Genomic DNA, 19,114 nt, shown 5'->3' on the forward strand with positions numbered 1-19,114 from the left:
AAGCTTTTGTTAGAGAAAGGTGAGGGCCATGGTGGCTATAACTCTTCTTACGGCCCCCAATTAGCACATCAGCCCAGACTTATGCATGAATGCCACATTAAGTGCAGTGGGGATCGTGACGGGTTCTACTCACTCAGAATCTCCAGACACAGGAAGAGGCTCACCCCGTCTGTCCACGGGACAGTCCTGGCCTGTTGGTGGTTTGTCCACAGGAGATTCGGCAATGCGTAAATATTCAGGAGACTGTAAAGAAAAAGAACACAAACAAATGAAGCATCCACCGGCTGAGAAAGGAAACCGCTGATTCACCCACAGAGGAGCAGGTGTGGATGGCAACGATGGGCCACATGTGCTTATGGGAGGCTAACAGCTCCCTTTCCAGAATCTCTAGAGTAGCTGGAACTCCAAGGCTCTCCAGAGCGGCCGAATATCGGAAAAACCAAGTCACAGGTTGACCGTGATTCTCCCCCAAGTCTTCAAGTGAACTTTCGTGTTTATTCCCAAAGGACAGTGAGTACAGACAACTAATGATTTCGGGCCACAGGTAGCAGAGCTGCATGCTAAGCTTGTGGGGAATACATTTTTCAAGCCCTTCTGTAGGAAGATAAGGGAAATCTGGTGCCATTAATATTTCAGGTTTCATTTGCTCTGACAGGAAATGAAACACATTCATCAGGGTTCTGTTCCCAACTTGGTTTTTCTTTTCTTTTTTTTTTTTTTTTTTGAGACGGAGTCTCACTCTGCCGCCTAGGCTGGAGTGCAGTGGCCAGATCTCAGCTCACTGCAAGCTCCGCCTCCCGGGCTTACGCCATTCTTCTGCCTCAGCCTCCCAAGTAGCTGGGACTATAGGCGCCCGCCACCTCGCCCGGCTAGTTTTTTGTATTTTTTTTTTTTTTTAGTAGAGACGGGGTTTCACCGTGTTAGCCAGGATGGTCTCGATCTCCTGACCTCATGATCCGCCCTTCTCGGCCTCCCAAAGTGCTGGGATTACAGGCTTGAGCCACCGTGCCCGGCCGAAACCAACTTGGTTTTTCAAAGTACGAAATGCTGCATGAGATACAGAGCTTGTGGAATTTGGGTTATTTATCTTAAAATAGTGCATGCCACACCTAGTAGGCTGGGGGATGTTTTTCCAAACACACTAAACAAACCCCTTGCAGAGAAAGGGCGATGGTGCCCACGTGCCGGTGCCCAGAGAAGCCATCAGATTAGCAGGTGACACTGCTTCTCCCTGAGACGCAGGTGGCCATCAGTGCTCAGCCAGCACCCTTACCGATCAGCACCGTCTGCCTGGACTTCACACAGAACTGAGCTGCAGAGACAGACACTTTGGTTCATGTCCCAGCTCTGCCACTGACATCTTCAGAAGACTATGTAACCTGCCTGTGCCTCAGTTTCCTTACCATGAAGGATGATGGCAGCACTGAGATATGGGGGTTCAGGCTCCAGCTCCAGCACCTGCTCCCAACCCCTCTCACCATCATCCTCCTGCCACATCAAACGAGGGAGCTGACACCCATTTCTTAAGCGGTTCCTCCAGCTTTAACATCCACGGCTGCTGCCTTCCGGCTTGCTACTTCCTCTCATCTGTGTTTCCTGCCTGCGAGCAGGCCACCCAGCTGGAGGCCTCCTAAACCCAAACATTTATTCCCACCCCATGGGCCCACTCTGATACTGAAGCACAAGAGGGAGTAGTGTCCATTCGGGGGAAACCTAGGCCAAACCCCACCTGCCTGCAACCACCGTGGTGTGGGCATGAAGGGCACACCAAGAGCCAGGGACTCTAATGGGGCCCATGGAGACACAGCGCTGCATGACAAGGTCATGGCCTCCAAGCCACCGCGTGCAAAGCATCTGAGGTCCTGGGTCTACGCCCTGCCCATGGCTGCCTTGCCCCGTCACACCCCAAATCCCTGTGCCATCTGTGCCTCACCTCTTCTGTGCCCATGTTTAAATCTTTTTGTTGCTGTTGCTCCTCTAGAATCTTCCTGGCAAACTCCTATTCATTCTTCAAAACCCAGCTGGTGCAGGCATCTCTGAATTTTGGGGGTAATCACACTCTTCTCAGCCCTGTCTTCTTTCTGCAGTCCTCACAATCATTCATGACCACTTCTCCCATTCCTCTCGGGCTCCTACCCGGCCCCGAAAGGGCACACAGTTTACAGACTGGACATGACGCTTTTGGCCCCTAAACCCTCAAATGCAGCCTTAAAGAAGGAAGATAAATGCAAGCAAATGCAAAGGCTGAGGAGGGGCCTCTGGTAGATGAGGAGGGAGCATCGGGCTGGGAGTCAAAGATACCGGGCTACAGAGGAAGGAAGCTGCCACAGAACACGCCACTGACGCCACACAGAGCACCGACAGCCATGTTCAAGCCCGTTCTTATCCCACGGACAAACGGGGCCAGCAGATGTTTCAGACTAAGGAGGGGTTTATCACATCAATACGGAGCAGGATGACCTGGGGGAGCAGGGCTCATCTGGGAGCCCCCAGAAAGGAAATGCAGAGGTTGCCCTGAGGGCCGAACGTACACAGCCCTTCTGGGACAAGAGAGCTGCAGGACACTCACTGAGTCCACACTGCAGGGTGTGCTGACGAAGCTGTTCAGGAGACACAGGGAAAGAGTTCCTCCCTGACTTCTGCCTCCTCTGGGAAGAACCAGCCCTGCATCCTGAACCAGAGAACGCCTGGCCTGCCCAGCCGTGCCCCGTCAGCCCCCACAGCACACCACACTGCAAAACCACCGTCACCTGCCACGGGCCGCGGGCTGCCACCTGCCGCGTGTTCCTGAGGCTAAGCACACAGCCGGTTTGACCCGGAGCAGAGGGACAGAGGTACAGCCTCCCAGGAACCCGGGAGTCAGCGGTTGTTCATTCTCCCTCCATTCAACAACCGCGGGCAGGGCTCAGGCTCCTGGCTTTCTGCGTGTCACGGTGCCCAGCAGATGACCCTCCCTGCAGGGCGTGTGTGGCATCCTGCCTCCTTCCCTTGGCTCGGCCTCTTCCCCAGCCCCCCCAGGTAAAAGGTTCGCAGGAAAGGGCAGAACACTCCAGCAACTCTCAGATAATCCCCACAATTGGCCGGGCGCGGTGGCTCAAGCCTGTAATCCCAACACTTTGGGAGGCCGAGGCGGGCGGATCACGAGGTCAGGAGATCGAGACCATCCTGGCTAACACGGTGAAACCCCGTCTCTACTAAAAATACAAAAAACTAGCCGGGCGCGGTGGCGGGCGCCTGTGGTCCCAGCTACTTGGGAGGCTGAGGCAGGAGAATGGTGTGAACCCAGGAGGCGGAGCTTGCAGTGAGCCAGATCAAGCCACTGCGCTCCAGCCTGGGCGACAGAGCGAGACTCCGTCTCCAAAAAAAAAAAAAAAAAAAAAAAGAGAGAGAGAGAGAATCCCCACAATTAACTGGCAAGCAACCCTGCCCAGCGTCGCAGTGAGCGGGTGGGACGGGAACCGCTCACTGATGTGGGCAACAACCCCAAGGAGGACACCAAGCGACCGTCGCCCGCTCTCCAGCTGCCATGGCGACACCCGGGCCAGCAGTAGCCTCTGCAGCCCCCTCCAACCGGGATCCTGCATAGGCCCCGTTGCAACCACCCCCACCCCCATCCCCATCCCCGCCACACCCACACGCATCAGGCACTCCTTTAAAATACATCCCGCCTGAGTGTTCCCACAACGAGGCGGACGCCAGAGGAGCACCGGGATTCCTCCTTGCCGTGGCGGAGGCCATCTGCCTCACCTCGCCCACCTGGGAGTCCTGCTTCCTCTGAGGACAGGGACTGGGGCCCGGAGGGGGCGCAGCGCATCAAGGCCGCTCCTGTGTCCCTCTCCCTTTGGAGTGAGCCACGCCTCCTTTCATGAGTTCTCCCTGTGTGCCAGCTGGCAGGGTGGCCCTTCCAAAATAAAGAAGGGGCTTGGCTGCCGAGGGCAGCGGCCTGGGTTGAGAGCCGGCTGTGTCACTGACCGGCTCCGTGGCACCAGGAACGCTTCTTAACCTCCCTGTGCCTTTTCCCTCACCCACGGAGACCACAGGCAACGCTGCAAAACCCAAAAGCAGACCGCCTCAGCCTGCAGGCCGTCCCGCGGAGCCTGCGCCTCCCAAGCGCCCAGCAAACACTCGCAGTGATTCTTACCCCTCTCTGGGCAGAATCCTCGGAGACCGACTGGGAGCAGCTTCCTTGCCCCATGGTGGCATCTAAGCAGCAGGTAGCTGTGCTGGGGTAAGGCAGGTGAAAGGAGCACGGGAGGCTGCTGAGACCAGAGAGGAGCAGAATGGGGCAGGGGCAGGATGCAGTGAGTGCCGCTCCCCAGAGACCAGCTGGCCCCCAGTACCCCTGCCCACGCCACAGTAAGCCAGGGTGCCAAAGGATGTGACAAGAGGGTCTTCTCAAAACAGCAGTCAGCTAATAAGACAAAAAGCAACTAACGATCTACTAAAACAAAGACATGGTAGCTGAGTCATTCCACATTTGTCAAAACCCATAGAATATACAACATGAAGAGTGAACCCTAATATGTTTTAACTATGGGCTCCAGTTAATAATAATACTGCCTCATCAAAGGTAACGAATGTACCACACCAATGTAAGATGTTAATAATGAGGAAACGGGGGAAATGGGGTGAGGGGGTACAGGAGAACTCCCGAAACTTCCTGCTTAATTTCTCCATAAACCTAAAACTGCTGAAAAAAATAAGTCTATTCATTTTTTAATATGGTAGTTGATTGACTCAAAGGGCTAAATGTGAGAATGGGATACTATTAAAGGGTCAATGGGTAAAGGGAAGATGGGGCTACGGGATTCTCCCAGAATGCAGTGCAAGCCAGACCCTAGGAAGGAGCCCTGGAGGGGAGCGGGTTTCTCCTGACACTGGTGAGGGCCATCAGGCTCTGGGCACCATCCCAACCCCCCTCATCACAGTCCCTCTCTCTCCAAATTGAGAAGTGTTCATGAGAATTCTCAGGATTTTAGTTACGTACCGTCTTTCCCCAGTACTGCTTTCCTGGGGGTTTGGAGGGAGGGCAGGGAGGACGGGAACAGCAAAGGAAACCTTAGTAACCATGTCACCCTTTGCCCGGGTCCCTGGCTTCTCCCAGGCTGCCACATTTCCCACCTCATGGCCTCAGAGAGTCCCCCTCTCTCTACTGAGCTGTTGGCAGCGAACTGCTTTCTTGCTGGCTTTCCCTTTTTTTCAGAAGTGTATTTCTTTAGAATGAAGTCTTTCAGAAAGGCAATTCAGCATTCTCTATCAAAACTTTAAACAGGCATATCCTTGTGCCCAAAAACTCCATTTCCAGGAGGACTCACATGTATAAAAAACGATGCTGAAGATTTTCATTGCCGCAATCTTTTAAAAAACTGGAAACCTAAGTACCCATAAATAAGAGAACGTTAAATAAACAACGGCAGAGTTCACGCACTGGAAGAGTGGACGGCGTTTTTAAAGAGGCAGGGCAGGCCGGGCGCGGTGGCTCAAGCCTGTAATCCCAGCACTTTGGGAGGCCGAGACGGGCGGATCACGAGGTCAGGAGATCGAGACCATCCTGGCTAACCCGGTGAAACCCCGTCTCTACTAAAAAAAATACAAAAAACTAGCCGGGCGAGGTGGCGCCTGTAATCCCAGCTACTCGGGAGGCTGAGGCAGGAGAATGGCGTAAACCCGGGAGGCGGAGCTTGCAGTGAGCTGAGATCCGGCCACTGCATTCCAGCCTGGGCGACAGAGCGAGACTCCGTCTCAAAAAAAAAAAAAAAAAAAGAGGCAGGGCAACGCACACTACAGTGAGGGATCCTACAGGCCTGTTTTCGAAGGAAAACGGCAAGTGAGCTACAGCGAGCGCACGTGTGTAGATCCCAGTTACAGGTCCGTCAAAATGGCTAGAGAATACACACACTGCCCAGCCCATACACCTCGCAAAGGCACACAGAAAGGGGAAACCCCCAAAGGCTTGTCAGCCATGTCCTCAGGGGAGGGGAGCGGGGAGAGAGGTGGGAGCAGAGGAGGCCTGGATATTTTACTTTATTAAAGATGTATGTACTGGCTGAGTGTTTCACCAAAACACATTTAATATTCACCGGCATTTTAATCAAACCCACCTGTGCGCCTTTGAGGGTCTGCTTTTCTAGCTGGGGAGATGTCGGCACTGAGACAAAATGACCTGTGGGGAACGGCAGACAGCGAGGGGAGGAAGCAGGACTTCCTGCACGGGCTGCTGCTCTGGGCATCAGGAGAGGTGGCAATCAGGCTGGTCTCCTCCAGGAAGGCGGCCCCTGGAGCAGAGGACCCAGCCTCCCACGCGATCAGGATGTGAGCACACCACAGGGCACAGCCAGAGACCCCCAAAACACAGGAGGCAGTGCTGACCCAAGGGAGGGCAGGACCAGGGGATGTGCCGGCCAGGACAGCCGGGGGTGTGCAGGCAGGCAGTATTAATGTGGGAAAACAATCATTCAGTTTCATTCAATCAGTAGTTTGCATGCAAACATGTGGTGTGTATGGGCTGTGCATGGTATGTGTATGCTATTGTGTGGTATGTGTATAGTGTGAATGGTGTGTATAAGATGTCTGTGTGGAATGTGGTGTGTGGTATGGGTGATGTGATATGTATATAGAGTATGGAGTGGTGTGTGTATGTTGTCTATGGGGTGTGTGTGGTGTGTGGTATGTACGGAGGGGTGTGGTGTGTATGGGGAGTGTACGTATGGTATTATGTAGTGTGTGTGTAATATGTATGAGGTGTGTGTGGTGTTATGGTATGTATGTGGTGTGTATAGTGTGTATGTGTGGTGTGTGAGAGGTGGGTATGGTATGTGTGTGGTGTGTGGTGTGTATGGTATGTATGTGGTGTGTATAGTGTGTATGTGTGGTGTGTGAGAGGTGGGTATGGTATGTGTGTGGTGTGTGGTGTGTATGGTATGTATGTGGTGTGTATAGGGTGTATGTGTGGTATGTGAGAGGTAGGTATGGTATGTGTGTGGTGTGTGGCGTGTATGGGGTATGTGCGTGGTGTGTGTGAGGTGGGTATGGTATGTGTGTGGTGTGTGGTGTGTATGGGGTATGTGTGTGGTGTGTGTGAAGTGGGTATGGTATGAGTGTGGTGTGTGGTGTGTATGGGGTATGTGTGTGGTGTGTGAGAGGTGGGTATGGTATGTGTATGGTGTGTGGTGTATGGGGTATGTGTGTAGTGTGTGTGAGGTGGGTACGGTGTGTGTGGTGTGTATGGGGTATGTGTGTGGTATGTGAGAGGTGGGTATGGTATGTGTGTGGTGTGTGGTGTGTATGGGGTATGTGTGTGGTATGTGTGAGGTGGGTATGGTATGTGTGTGGTGTGTGGTGTGTATGGGGTATGTGTGTGGTGTGTAAGAGGTGGGTATGATATGTGTGTGGTATGGGGTATGTGTGTGGTGTGTGTGAAGTGGGTATGCTATGTGTGTGGTGTGTGAGAGGTGGGTATGGTATGTGTGTGGTGTGTGAGAGGTGGGTATGGTATGTGTGTGGTATGTGGTGTGTATGGGGTATGTGTGTGGTGTTTGTGAGGTGGGTATGGTATGTGTGTGGTGTGTGGTGTGTATGGGGTATGTGTGTGGTGTGTGTGAGGTGGGTAGGGTATGTGTGTGGTGTGTGGTGTGTATGGGGTATGTGTGTGGTGTGTGTGAGGTGGGTATGGTATGTGTGTGGTGTGTGGTGTGTATGGGGTATGTGTGTGGTGTGTGTGAGGTGGGTATGGTATGTGTGTGGTGTGTGGTGTGTATGGGGTATGTGTGTGGTGTTTGTGAGGTGGGTATGGTATGTGTGTGGTGTGTGGTGTGTATGGGGTATGTGTGTGGTGTTTGTGAGGTGGGTATGGTATGTGTGTGGTGTGTGGTGTGTATGGGGTATGTGTGTGGTGTGTGAGAGGTAGGTATGGTATATGTGTGGTGTGTGGTGTGTATGGGGTATGTGTGTGGTGTGTGTGAGGTGGGTAGGGTATGTGTGTGGTGTGTGGTGTGTATGGGGTATGTGTGTGGTGTGTGTGAGGTGGGTATGGTATGTGTGTGGTGTGTGGTGTGTATGGGGTATGTGTGTGGTGTGTGAGAGGTGGGTATGGTATGTGTGTGGTGTGTATGGGGTATGTGTGTGGTGTGTGAGAGGTGGGTATGGTATGTGTGTGGTGTGTATGGGATATGTGTGTGGTGTGTGTGAGGTGGGTATGGTATGTGTGTGGTGTGTGGTGTGTATGGGGTATGTGTGTGGTGTTTGTGAGGTGGGTATGGTATGTGTGTGGTGTGTGGTGTGTATGGGGTATGTGTGTGGTGTGTGAGAGGTAGGTATGGTATATGTGTGGTGTGTGGTGTGTATGGGGTATGTGTGTGGTGTGTGTGAGGTGGGTATGGTATGTGTGTGGTGTGTATGGGGTATGTGTGTGGTGTGTGAGAGGTGGGTATGGTATGTGTGTGGTGTGTATGGGGTATGTGTGTGGTGTGTGTGAGGTGGGTATGGTATGTGTGTGGTGTGTGATGTGTATGGGGTTATGTGTGTGGTGTGTGTGAGGCGGGTATGGTATGTGTGTGGTTTGTGGTATGTGAGAGGTGGGTATGCTATGTGTGTGGTGTGTGGTGTGTATGGGGTATGTGTGTGGTGTGTGGTGTGTATGGGGTATGTGTGTGGTGTGTGTGAGGTGGGTATGGTATGTGTGTGGTGTGTGGTGTGTATGGGGTATGTGTGTGGTGTGTGTGAGGCGGGTATGGTATGTGTGTGGTTTGTGGTATGTGAGAGGTGGGTATGCTATGTGTGTGGTGTGTGGTGTGTATGGGGTATGTGTGTGGTGTGTGGTGTGTATGGGGTATGTGTGTGGTGTGTGTGAGGTGGGTATGGTATGTGTGTGGTGTGTGGTGTGTATGGGGTATGTGTGTGGTGTGTGTGAGGCGGGTATGGTATGTGTGTGGTTTGTGGTATGTGAGAGGTGGGTATGCTATGTGTGTGGTGTGTGGTGTGTATGGGGTATGTGTGTGGTGTGTGGTGTGTATGGGGTATGTGTGTGGTGTGTGTGAGGTGGGTATGGCATGTGTGTGGTGTGTATGTATGCACACACATGCACACCTGTGCACTGCAGATAACAGGCAGGCCGGTGGCCCGGGACACACATTGATGACCAGCTCAGCCGAGGCCAGGCTCAGGTGGGGAGTGGCCAGGCCCCCATCAGCTCAGAACCCTGAATGCACTAAGAGACCAGGAGGAAAGAACGGGCTGTGTCCCCGTTTCTACCCAAAGCAGCTCTCACAAAGGGGCTGACCGGGGTCGTGCAGCCCAGGAATCCTGGGGAAGGTATTTTCCGTAACTCTTCTCGGGAAGGGGAGGTCCGGAGTGCGTGGGCAGGACCAGTCCCTTATGGGCCGTGCAGCTGAGCGGGGCAGCAGGACCCGGGAAGTGCGCTGCACGGGAGGAGGAGCAGCTTGTAGCACAGCCACCCAGCTGCAATCCGGGTGGAATATCCAGCCGCACCCTCAGGCCCGGTGGGTGTCACAGAAGAACAAAGGCACTCCAAAAGGAAGCCACGTGCAAACCCCTAGGCATCCTTCGAACTTCTGCTGCAATTCTGAATCCTTCATCGATGAAGGTCAAATATACAGTATTTTTGTATATACAGACCTTCTTGCAAAACCTGCTTTCCCTTCAAAAGTCACCTAATACCATGACGCTCTCACACACCAGGCTCAGGGGTGAGCTGCCTCCTCAGGGTCTACACCTCAAAGCAGCCCCCGTGAGGGCCCCTGGGACGAGGAGGGGGAGCCTGACCGCTCCCCTTCCCTCTCTCAACTGCAGCACTAATGGAAAGTGCAAGGAGAACATTTCTGACCCTTCCATTAGGAAACACGTTCGCAGAATTAAAAAGCAAGTAAGTAATTTTCAGACTAGACACAACAGAAGACTAAAATATTTTTTAAAAACCCAATGTTTCACCTCAAGGACTTCCACATGGAGGGAGAAATAGCCTGCCGTTGGCATAATTATCCAGGACCCCAGTGTTCCTAGAGGGGTGTGTGTGAGTGTACCCCACCGGCCCGCAGCCTGTCACTGCAGCCCAGGACAGGAGGCTCTAGGGAGGGGCCGAAGCTACTCACTGACCCAGATGTCAGACCACAGCAAGGACTATTCATGAAATAGAATCTACCAAACTGGCTTCAAAGTCACCAAACACAATGAAAGAAACTCAGTGACTTTAAGCTACAACTAGTAGAATTTTTTTTAATTTAAACAAGTGCTAAAGGTCTAAAGAGGGTGAGACCCACAAATGGGGGCTCCCCTGTCTCATATGCTGCTGTGGCTCCAACCCCTCAGCCAGCAGCAGCACATACCGGGGCTCCACAAGGATTTCCTGAATCCATTCAGACACTGCTATGGAAAGACTGGAGGTCAGCAGACTGTCCCTTTCTACCTCCCGGTGGTGGACTACAGGAAGTAGACAGACACAGATCCCAGGACAGCTTCCCAGGGAGTGGTTTGCAAACCTGGGCACAGGGGATTGAAGCCAGAGCCCCTAGGATCCTGGGCGAAGGGACAGGAGGTAGGACTGTGACCTGATAGGTCCCAGAGATGGAACAAGGCGACAGGTGCAGTGGTGGGCACGGGCCACTGCTGAGCAGCCTGGTGGTCCCAGCAAGGTGTGAAAGGGCACCAAGCCTCCAGATGCTGCCCCGCCTGCTCCTCCAGCTATTGTGAGGACAAACCCAGCTGACAGATGTAGAGGCTCTGGTGTCACACACCATCAGCAAGGATCCCTCTATCAGGAGGGGTGGCACATGCTTTCACCCCAGCTACTGAGCAGCCTGACCCAAGCCAACCCCTTTTGACCCAGAAGTTTTTGCACTCGATCCTTGCCCGTCTACGATACACACAAACTGTAGTCAGACACACGCTGCTTCATATATAATAAAACGCCATGGTGCCTGTCCCAGATAGCGCAGATGCGTGAAAACAACTGGAATACTAGAATGCAAGCTCATTGGAGCAATAAAGCCCTCTGGCTCGGCCACGCAGTGCCTGGCACACAGTGCCTAGCACACAGTAGGTATTCAACAGGTATTTGCTGAATGAAGAATGAATGGATCAATAGATGTCTTTAGAACCTTTTCCTTATAAACATTTAAATGTGTGCTTTCAAAGTAAATATACACACAAGGTACTCAAGATACCTGCAAGTAAAAGGCCTAGGGAAAAAGAATAAAAGAATCAAAATCAGGATACATGAGGGCCCTCCTCTGACATCTCTGCAGCCTGGAGGATTGCTCAATAATGTAGCGGGGTGCCTGCCAGAAATGAGGCCAGCTCCTCTCCTGCCTCCAGGGAACCTGAAGAGTAAAGAATAGAGACAACTGGCCGGGCGCGGTGGCTCAAGCCTGTAAACCCAGCACTTTGGGAGGCCAAGACGGGCAGATCACGACGTCAGCAGATCGAGACCATCCCGGCTAACACGGTGAAACCCCGTCTCTACTAAAAAATACAAAAAACTAGCCGGGCGAGGTGGCGGCGCCTGTAGTCCCAGCTACTCGGGAGGCTGAGGCAGGAGAATGGCGGGAACCCGGGAGGCGGAGCTTGCAGTGAGCTGAGATCGCGCCACTGCACTCCAGCCTGGGCGACAGAGCAAGACTCCGTCTCAAAAAAAAAAAAAAAAAAAAAGAACAGAGACAACTTCTGGGAGGTGCTCGGCTGTGTCCCCAGGCCTAAGCGGTAACATCCTGTAACCACCAGGCAGCCATCAGGACTCTCCAGCCTGAGTCCCCTCACCCTGCTGCTCCAGGCGGTAAGCAGCGACAGCTAGAGCTCAGGGCTGTTATGGGCTCCTTGCCTTAGCAATGCTGTCTGGGACTGGATGTGGTGCCCAAATACAAGATCCAGTCCTGATCATCCCCCCCTGCATATTCTAAAACGCCTCCTCAGTGAGGCCACAGTTTCTACACTTCAGATTTCAAAGCACAAAAGGACAGATCTCTGAATAACCCACATGTCCTAATCCGTAGTATATTCTCAGAAACACAGTGTCTCCTCTGGCCTTTCCTGGAAATGGCCTGACTCTGACATGTCACCAAATGGATGGGAAGTAGCATCTCCATGACCCAAAATATGAAAACTGGAAACACTTCCAGGTCTTCCCAATAGCAATAAAAAGTATTGAATAGAATTTCATATTAAGCCCATTTAATAGAAGTCAAAATATCTGAAGCACATACACTATTAGAGGGAACTGATATGAAACTAAAAATTCAAGCACACAGCAACGTAAATAAAATGAAAAAGTGAAAAAAAAAATCACTTCATTGCTATACAGGATTTCCAAAGATGATGCTCTTGAAATCGCTTTTAAAACAATATGTTCCAACTTCCCACTAATCCAAATTACTCTAGTGACGTCTGGCTTCAGCAGCTCACTGCAAATATGCAGCCTCATTATTTTACTTGGAATGGTAATAGCGAGGAAGCATCTATTTCCATCCCTCCATCACTAAGGCTAACATAAACCTATAATCTGCACTGAAACGGTTCCACTTCTGATTAGAATCAGAAACGCTTCCAGATGGGCTCAGCACAGCCAAGGGGGGACTGTCCCACAAGGCCCCGGTGTAGGGGTGGGCAAAGGAATCATGGCAGCAGCTACCTTTTGTTTTTTTAAATGTGAAACATTTCTGAATGGCTAAAGCAACATCTATTTAATTTAAATGCTCTATTGAGATGAAGGAAAAAAAAAAAGAATACATGCTCAGCTCCAGAGACATGTAAATGAGATTGGGGGACAGAAGGAAGTGCATTAATTCCCTCCACGACCCCTGAATAGCACTGGTAGGTCTGAACATCTTATCTCCACGAAGCAGGCCAGCAGGCAAGCCAGCTGCCACCTCGTCCTGTGCAAACCACAGGCACCGTCCCCAAAGCAGGCAAATGACTATCTTATTTGTTCAGGGGAAGCAAAACGGTCCAGGGTTGGTAGCCGAGTTTTCTTCCCAGCAAGACCTAACTGCTGTCATCTTTCTCTGGGACCCAGCCTCCCTGAATAGAGTGAGAGGCGGCCAGCAGAACCCAAACTGTTCTGCCACAGGCTCCTCCCCACAGAGCACAGCTCAGTGCAACACAGTCCCCAAATCCAAGACACAGAATCCATGAAGACAAAACCTTCTGCTCCAGAAGGTACTTACGAGAAGTCAAAATTCAAATCACATCTTCTTATGGTTCTTTTTTTCTTTTTTTTTTTTTTTAATTATTCTTATACTTTAAGTTCTAGGGTACATGTGCATAACGTGCAGGTTTGTTACATATGTATACTTGTGCCATGTTGCTGTGCTGCACCCATCAACTCGTCAGCACCCATCAACTCATCATTTACATCAGGTATAACTCCCATTGCAATCCCTCCCCCCTCCCCCCTCCCCCCACCCCATGATAGGCCCGTGTGTGATGTTCCCCTTCCCGAGTCCTTTTTTTCTAACATAATCAATTATTTCTTACTGCAAAACCTAGAAGATGTTTACCATTTATAACCGGAAATAGTTCCTCAGAAAATAACCACAAAATGTAAATTATTCAGTGACCCATCTTTCTGGAAAAGAACAACCCCGTATGAAATTGAGGTACTGCCCCAAAAATCAAGACGACAGGCCCTGAAACTCTAAATATCTGAATTTTTAAATAGCTTCTCATCAAGCCCATTTAATAGAAACTATGTCAAGCAGACATACTATTAGAACTGACATGAAAATAAAATTTCAAACTGACACAGCTATAAAAAAATGAAAAGAGAAAAATTGCTTCATTGCCTTTTAGGATTTCCAAAGATGATGTTAAACCCAGCCATGGTTCTGATCTCCAGGAAAGCAACTGCTGTGGTACAAAAGGACAAGGGTTAAAAGGGAACGGTGGGAGCTCTCTTTCCCAACTAACCCAGACGGTGTGACGCAGAGGCTTTTAGCACCGCCCAGGGTGCCCGGGGTTGAAAACTCCTTCACCAACCCCCCCATGGGTGGGAAATACTCGGATCTTCATTCCTGTGACACAAGACCTTGCAGGTTGCTGAAAAATGCTAGTCCCATCTGACTGGGGCAGCATTTTCATTTATTGCACACCATTCAGATTTTGGCAGGAATCATTGTGCTAGATACCATTATCCCACCAATCACTGAGTACTTCTCATTTCCTGCCCCTGGCGCTGTTGGATACCTTCGGCAAGCTGCCGTCCCTGCCCACCCACCCGAGGACAGAAACCTCCAATCCTGCTTTGCCAGAACTGACCAGTGTGTCTGACAGATGGTCAGTCCTTTGCTGTACATGGCCCTAAAAAAAGGAAACAATTCTTTCGCTCAGACCAAAGTAAGCAAATGCTGAAAGGGCTTATAATGAAACAGCACATTCCCCAATCTGGACTTCCCCACTCTGCTGGCCATCCTTGTCATTATTTCTGATTTTAATTCTACTGGTGGCTATTTTTCACATCTCCAAATAATATTAAACTCTCTTTCCGGGCATACCAACTTCGGATAATATGTATTGGCATCGCATTATGAGAGGTGAGCTTTGCAAGCCACGACCTCCCACGCTCTGGTGCAAGTGACCAGAGGATCGCACCAGCTACTGCAGTCACACAGAGGGGCTTTCCATTTAGCAAGAGCACTGGGATAAAAGAGAGCCTTCCAGGAGCTCCCACCTAATTCTGGGAACACAGAAGCATCCTTTAGAAGCCCTGTGGTCACACAGCCTTCAGGATGGACACAGGCTCTTTTCTTTTCTTTTTTTTGAAGATGGAGTCTTGCTCTGTTGCCCAGGCTGGAGTGCAGTGGCATAATCTTGGCTCACTGCAAGCTCTGCCTCCCAGGTTCACGCCATTCTCCTGCCTCAGCCTCCTGAGTAGCTGAGACTACAGGCGCCCGCCAACATGCCCGGCTAATTTTTTTCATTTTTAGTAGAGACGGGGTTTCACCGTGTTAGCCAGGATGGTCTTGATCTCCTGACCTCGTGATCTGCCCGCCTCGGCCTCCCAAAGTGCTGGGATTACAGGCGTGAGCCACCGCACCCGGCCGGCTCTTTTCTTAACTTTATAAAGCCCCGGATAGGCTGGCAGTAACGTGGCATGTCGCTGCTGCACTTTGGGGGCAGGAACTGGCTCCTGCTCCAGTTTGCATCCTGTGTGCCCAGCACCTGTGCCCAGCATCCAGCTCAATGCAGGATGAGCAGGTAGCTTTGGCCTGTCCACCCAACCCTTGCAGAGGCGACCAAGATGAAGTCCTCATTGGCATCTTGGATTCTTTCTACTGTGTGAGATATTCTCGATGTCCGAGGGATGAACCGCAAACAAAACATGGTCTATCCATACAACGTGGGCAGTACGCAGCCCTAAGAAGGAAGTTAGTTCTGAGGCACGCTACAACACAGGTGGGCCTTGAGGACATCACGCGAAGTGAAAGAAGCCAGTTGCAAAAAGACAAATGATTGTATGATTCCACTCAGACGTGGCACCTGGAGTCATCAAATTCACAGAGACAGAAAGTAGAATGGCGGCTGCTGGGGGCTGGGAGAGGCAGAAGCGGGGCCGGGAGGGGCGGAAGCGGGGCCGGGAGGGGCGGAAGTGTTTAATGGACACAGAGTTTCAGACTGCAAGATGAAGAAGTTCTGAAGATGGATGGTGGTGATGCTTGCACAACACTGAGTGTATTTAATGCCACAGAATCATACAGTTAAAAATATTTCAGATGGTAAATGTCATATGTATTTATCGCAATTTTTAAAAACTAAAAATATTAAGATATCCTTGATGTCAGATGCCAGGAGAGCGGGATCAGGCATCTCACCTGCTGATTATGCCAGAATGTTTCCTCCATCAGGTAACCAGGAGCCTCAGTGTAAAATCAACAATAATCTCAGTGGGCTGGGCACGGTGGCTCACGCCTGTAATCCCAGCACTTTGGGAGGCCAAGGCGGGCGGATCACGAGGTCAGGAGATCGAGACCATCCTGACTAACATGGTGAAACCCCATCTCTACCAAAAATACAAAAAAATTAGCCAGGTGTGGTGGCGGGCGCCTGTAGTTCCAGCTACTTGGGAGGCTGAGGCAGGAGAATGGCATGAACCCGGGAGGCAGAGCTTGCAGTGAGCCGAGATCGCACTCCACTCCAGCCTGGGCGACAGAGCGAGACTCCGTCTCATAAATAAATAAATAAATAACTTCAGAGAAGTGATTCCATCAGGGACTGACAGGGGCATGACTTATTATCGGAGGACAAGGCAGGAGTCACGGAAGATGGCCCACGCTTGCTGTGAACTGTGAGGAGCACGCAAAACCTCTTATCCAGGCCCAGAGGACTGCCCTGTCTACAGCACAAGCAGCTCAGGGCCAACGGCTGGCTCAGGAAAACCCCGGGGTCCAGCCAGGTCACAGGCACAGGCCTGCACTCACAGGGTACTTCAGAGAGGACAGAGGTGTCACTGCAAATGCATAAGAGGATATTTTCACCAAAGGTAAAGTGGATTTTTAAATAACATTAAGGTTTTTAAGCAGATTTTAGAAATGAAAGGGTTCCCCCTGCCTATGTCAAGAACCTGAGTTTCTTTCTGATACTTGGGAAGGCCCCTTTAGAGTTGGTTCAAATAGAAAACACACCATCGGCGGCCACTCCCCTGGGGAAAGGCAGACTTTACGGCTGAAAGGGTCACCTGAGTGCTCCTGGTTTTCAGCACCACACGGACTGGCTCAGGTGCCCATTCATTTTATGAGCCAGCCTCACAGAGAGGCATAGATACGGGGTCATATCTGTGATAGGACACAAGCGCTACCCTTCCCAAGCACTGATCCTGAGACTGATCAATCCTAAGCACTGATGTCTGCGAAAACAAATCACTCAGGTGCAGAGACGCCACAATGACCATCCCGCCAGGGGCTCCCGCCTGATTCCTCCCACATCCTGGTCAACATCCCCGGCCAACAGCGGAGCCCACGGACAGCTGCTCTGCCTGGCTCCTGCTGAAAGGAGGATTGTAGTCAAAGGATAATAGAAAAAGGTTAGGGGGAAATGAAAAAAGAAGAGGAATGAAGAGGTAATGGCCCTTTAAGATAACAAAGTCTCACCAAAAGCCACAGTAACTTGCACGGTGGATAGCGGCACAAGAATAAAGCAGTAAATTAGAATGGAGCATCCAGAAACACAGGAGAAACACTCAGAACACAGCAGCAACTTAACCCATGACAATCCTGCCAAAACAGAGGTCAAAGTGGCTGACTAGGAAATTAAGTTGGAAAATTGAATACTCCTACAAAGAAATCTACATCCCCAACTCACACCATATCTAAAATACATTTTAGATTGAATAAGAGATGTAAATGTAAAAAAAATCTGGACTATCAAGTATTAGCAGAACATGCAGGAGGGTGTTACATATATTAGGGTAGAGAAACCCCTTCTCTAAGTAAAATACAAAATTCAGGATAATTAAAAAAGCAACCTTGATAGATTTAACAATGTAAAAATTCCAAATTTTTGCATTGCCAAATATATCTTTAAACAAAATCATAAGACAAGTGGCATCTGAGAAAAAATATCTGCAATGTATACAGCAAATGAGGAATAACGCTATGTACCAAGAACACCTATAAATCAACAAAAAAATAAAACCTTCAAAAGTCAAGAGGAAAAGAGGCAAGGATGAAAAAGAGAATTAGAAGGAGAAATTCAAATCAGTATTAAGCACACAAGAAGCAGCTTGTTGTCATTCACAATTTTTACAAATACAAAATGAAATAAGCTATGACTTTATACCCACATGACTGAATGAAACCACAAAGACTGATCATGTTCAGAGTGTCGATGTCCAGAGAGTGTCAGTGGGGACACCGCTGCCCCACACACCAGCATCATTTAAAATGGTCACCACCTGTCCAGAGAGCAACTTGGCAATATCTGTTGACACTCTGAATGCCCAAACCATTCAGCCCAGCAAGTCCACCTCTAGGAACCTATGCTACGAAAACAACCCCACGCAGACGCAAGGGTTTAATGTACGAGACTCCACATGTCAGCATTCTCTGTGAGTGTGAAAAATGGAACAACCCTAAAATTCAGTAAGTCAACGGTCACATATTGTGCAAGTGTTGGAGAGATTAATGCTGCTTCCAGCTTCATCCAAGTCCCTCCAGAGGACATGAACTCATTCTTTCTTATGGCTGCATAGTATTCCATGGTGTATATGTGCCACGCTTTCTTTATCCAGTCTATCATACGATCGGCACGTGTATCCCAGAACTTAAAGTTTTTTAAAAAAGAATAATGCTGCTATGCACAACAGACAAGGGACCACGGCTAAGACACACAGCTGGAGGATCGAACTGCAAATCTTATTTACAATAGGATCTCATTTTGTTGAAAAATACTTTTAAAATATGTATTTGTGCAAAAGACAAGTAAAATATTTCCACAGACAGAAAAAAAAAAAAAAGGGACGAATCTCCACCAAACTGTAATAATGACTATCCTTGTGGGCGCTGAACAGGGCAGTGGTGAAACTTGGGGGGAAGCTTTCATTTTCTATTCTACATGATGCATTTCTGTAAAGTTCAAGTCCTTATAACTAGTACATTTTAACTTCATCATCAGAAAAAATATTTAAAGGATCTTAAGATCTAGCATGTTAGACACCAGCCCCCACTGAAGGAGCCAGCTCCTTCTCAACCCCAAATTCCACTGCCAGAAAAATGGCACCTTTCTCCTCCAGATATACAAGATAATTGCTAGAAGACAGGATTTTTAAAACAGAGATATCAAGCCAGGTGCAGTGGCTTGTACCTGTAGTCCCAGCTACTCAGGAGACTGAGGCGGGAGGATTGCCTGAGCCCAGGAGTTCAAGTCCAGCCTAGAGACAACATAGCAAGACCTCCACCTCAAAACACAAAACAAAAACTACAGATGGCAGATCTATTTGTTTTAATGATTAGCTCTGCTGGGGAGTGCTGCCCCTCAGACCTTAACCTACCCAGGCAGCCTCCAGTTATTAAACACTTCTCAGTATTGGAGAATGAAACAAAATAGACAAGCACTTTACAATTCACCGGAAGTTCCCAAGGGATTTGCTTCTACGCATAGAAAATAGTCTAGTCCG

General features: G+C 50.0%; 1 protein-coding gene across 2 annotated transcripts in view; it reads right to left on the reverse strand.

The window, feature by feature from the left end:
• Nucleotides 1-19,114, reverse strand: part of APBA2 (amyloid beta precursor protein binding family A member 2) — a 237,419-nt gene that overhangs the window by 198,932 nt on the left and 19,373 nt on the right. Inside the window, exon 2 of one of the 2 annotated variants that reach the window (XM_077939046.1) lies at nt 134-243. The gene's annotated coding sequence lies outside the window, so the exon portion shown is untranslated. Of the gene's footprint in view, nt 1-133; nt 244-19,114 lie in introns of those variants that run through there. The other variant, XM_015141738.3, reaches the window with a different exon arrangement.

The sequence above is a fragment of the Macaca mulatta genome, chromosome 7, assembly GCF_049350105.2.
Source record: "Macaca mulatta isolate MMU2019108-1 chromosome 7, T2T-MMU8v2.0, whole genome shotgun sequence".
NCBI classification, from domain to species: domain Eukaryota; kingdom Metazoa; phylum Chordata; class Mammalia; order Primates; family Cercopithecidae; genus Macaca; species Macaca mulatta.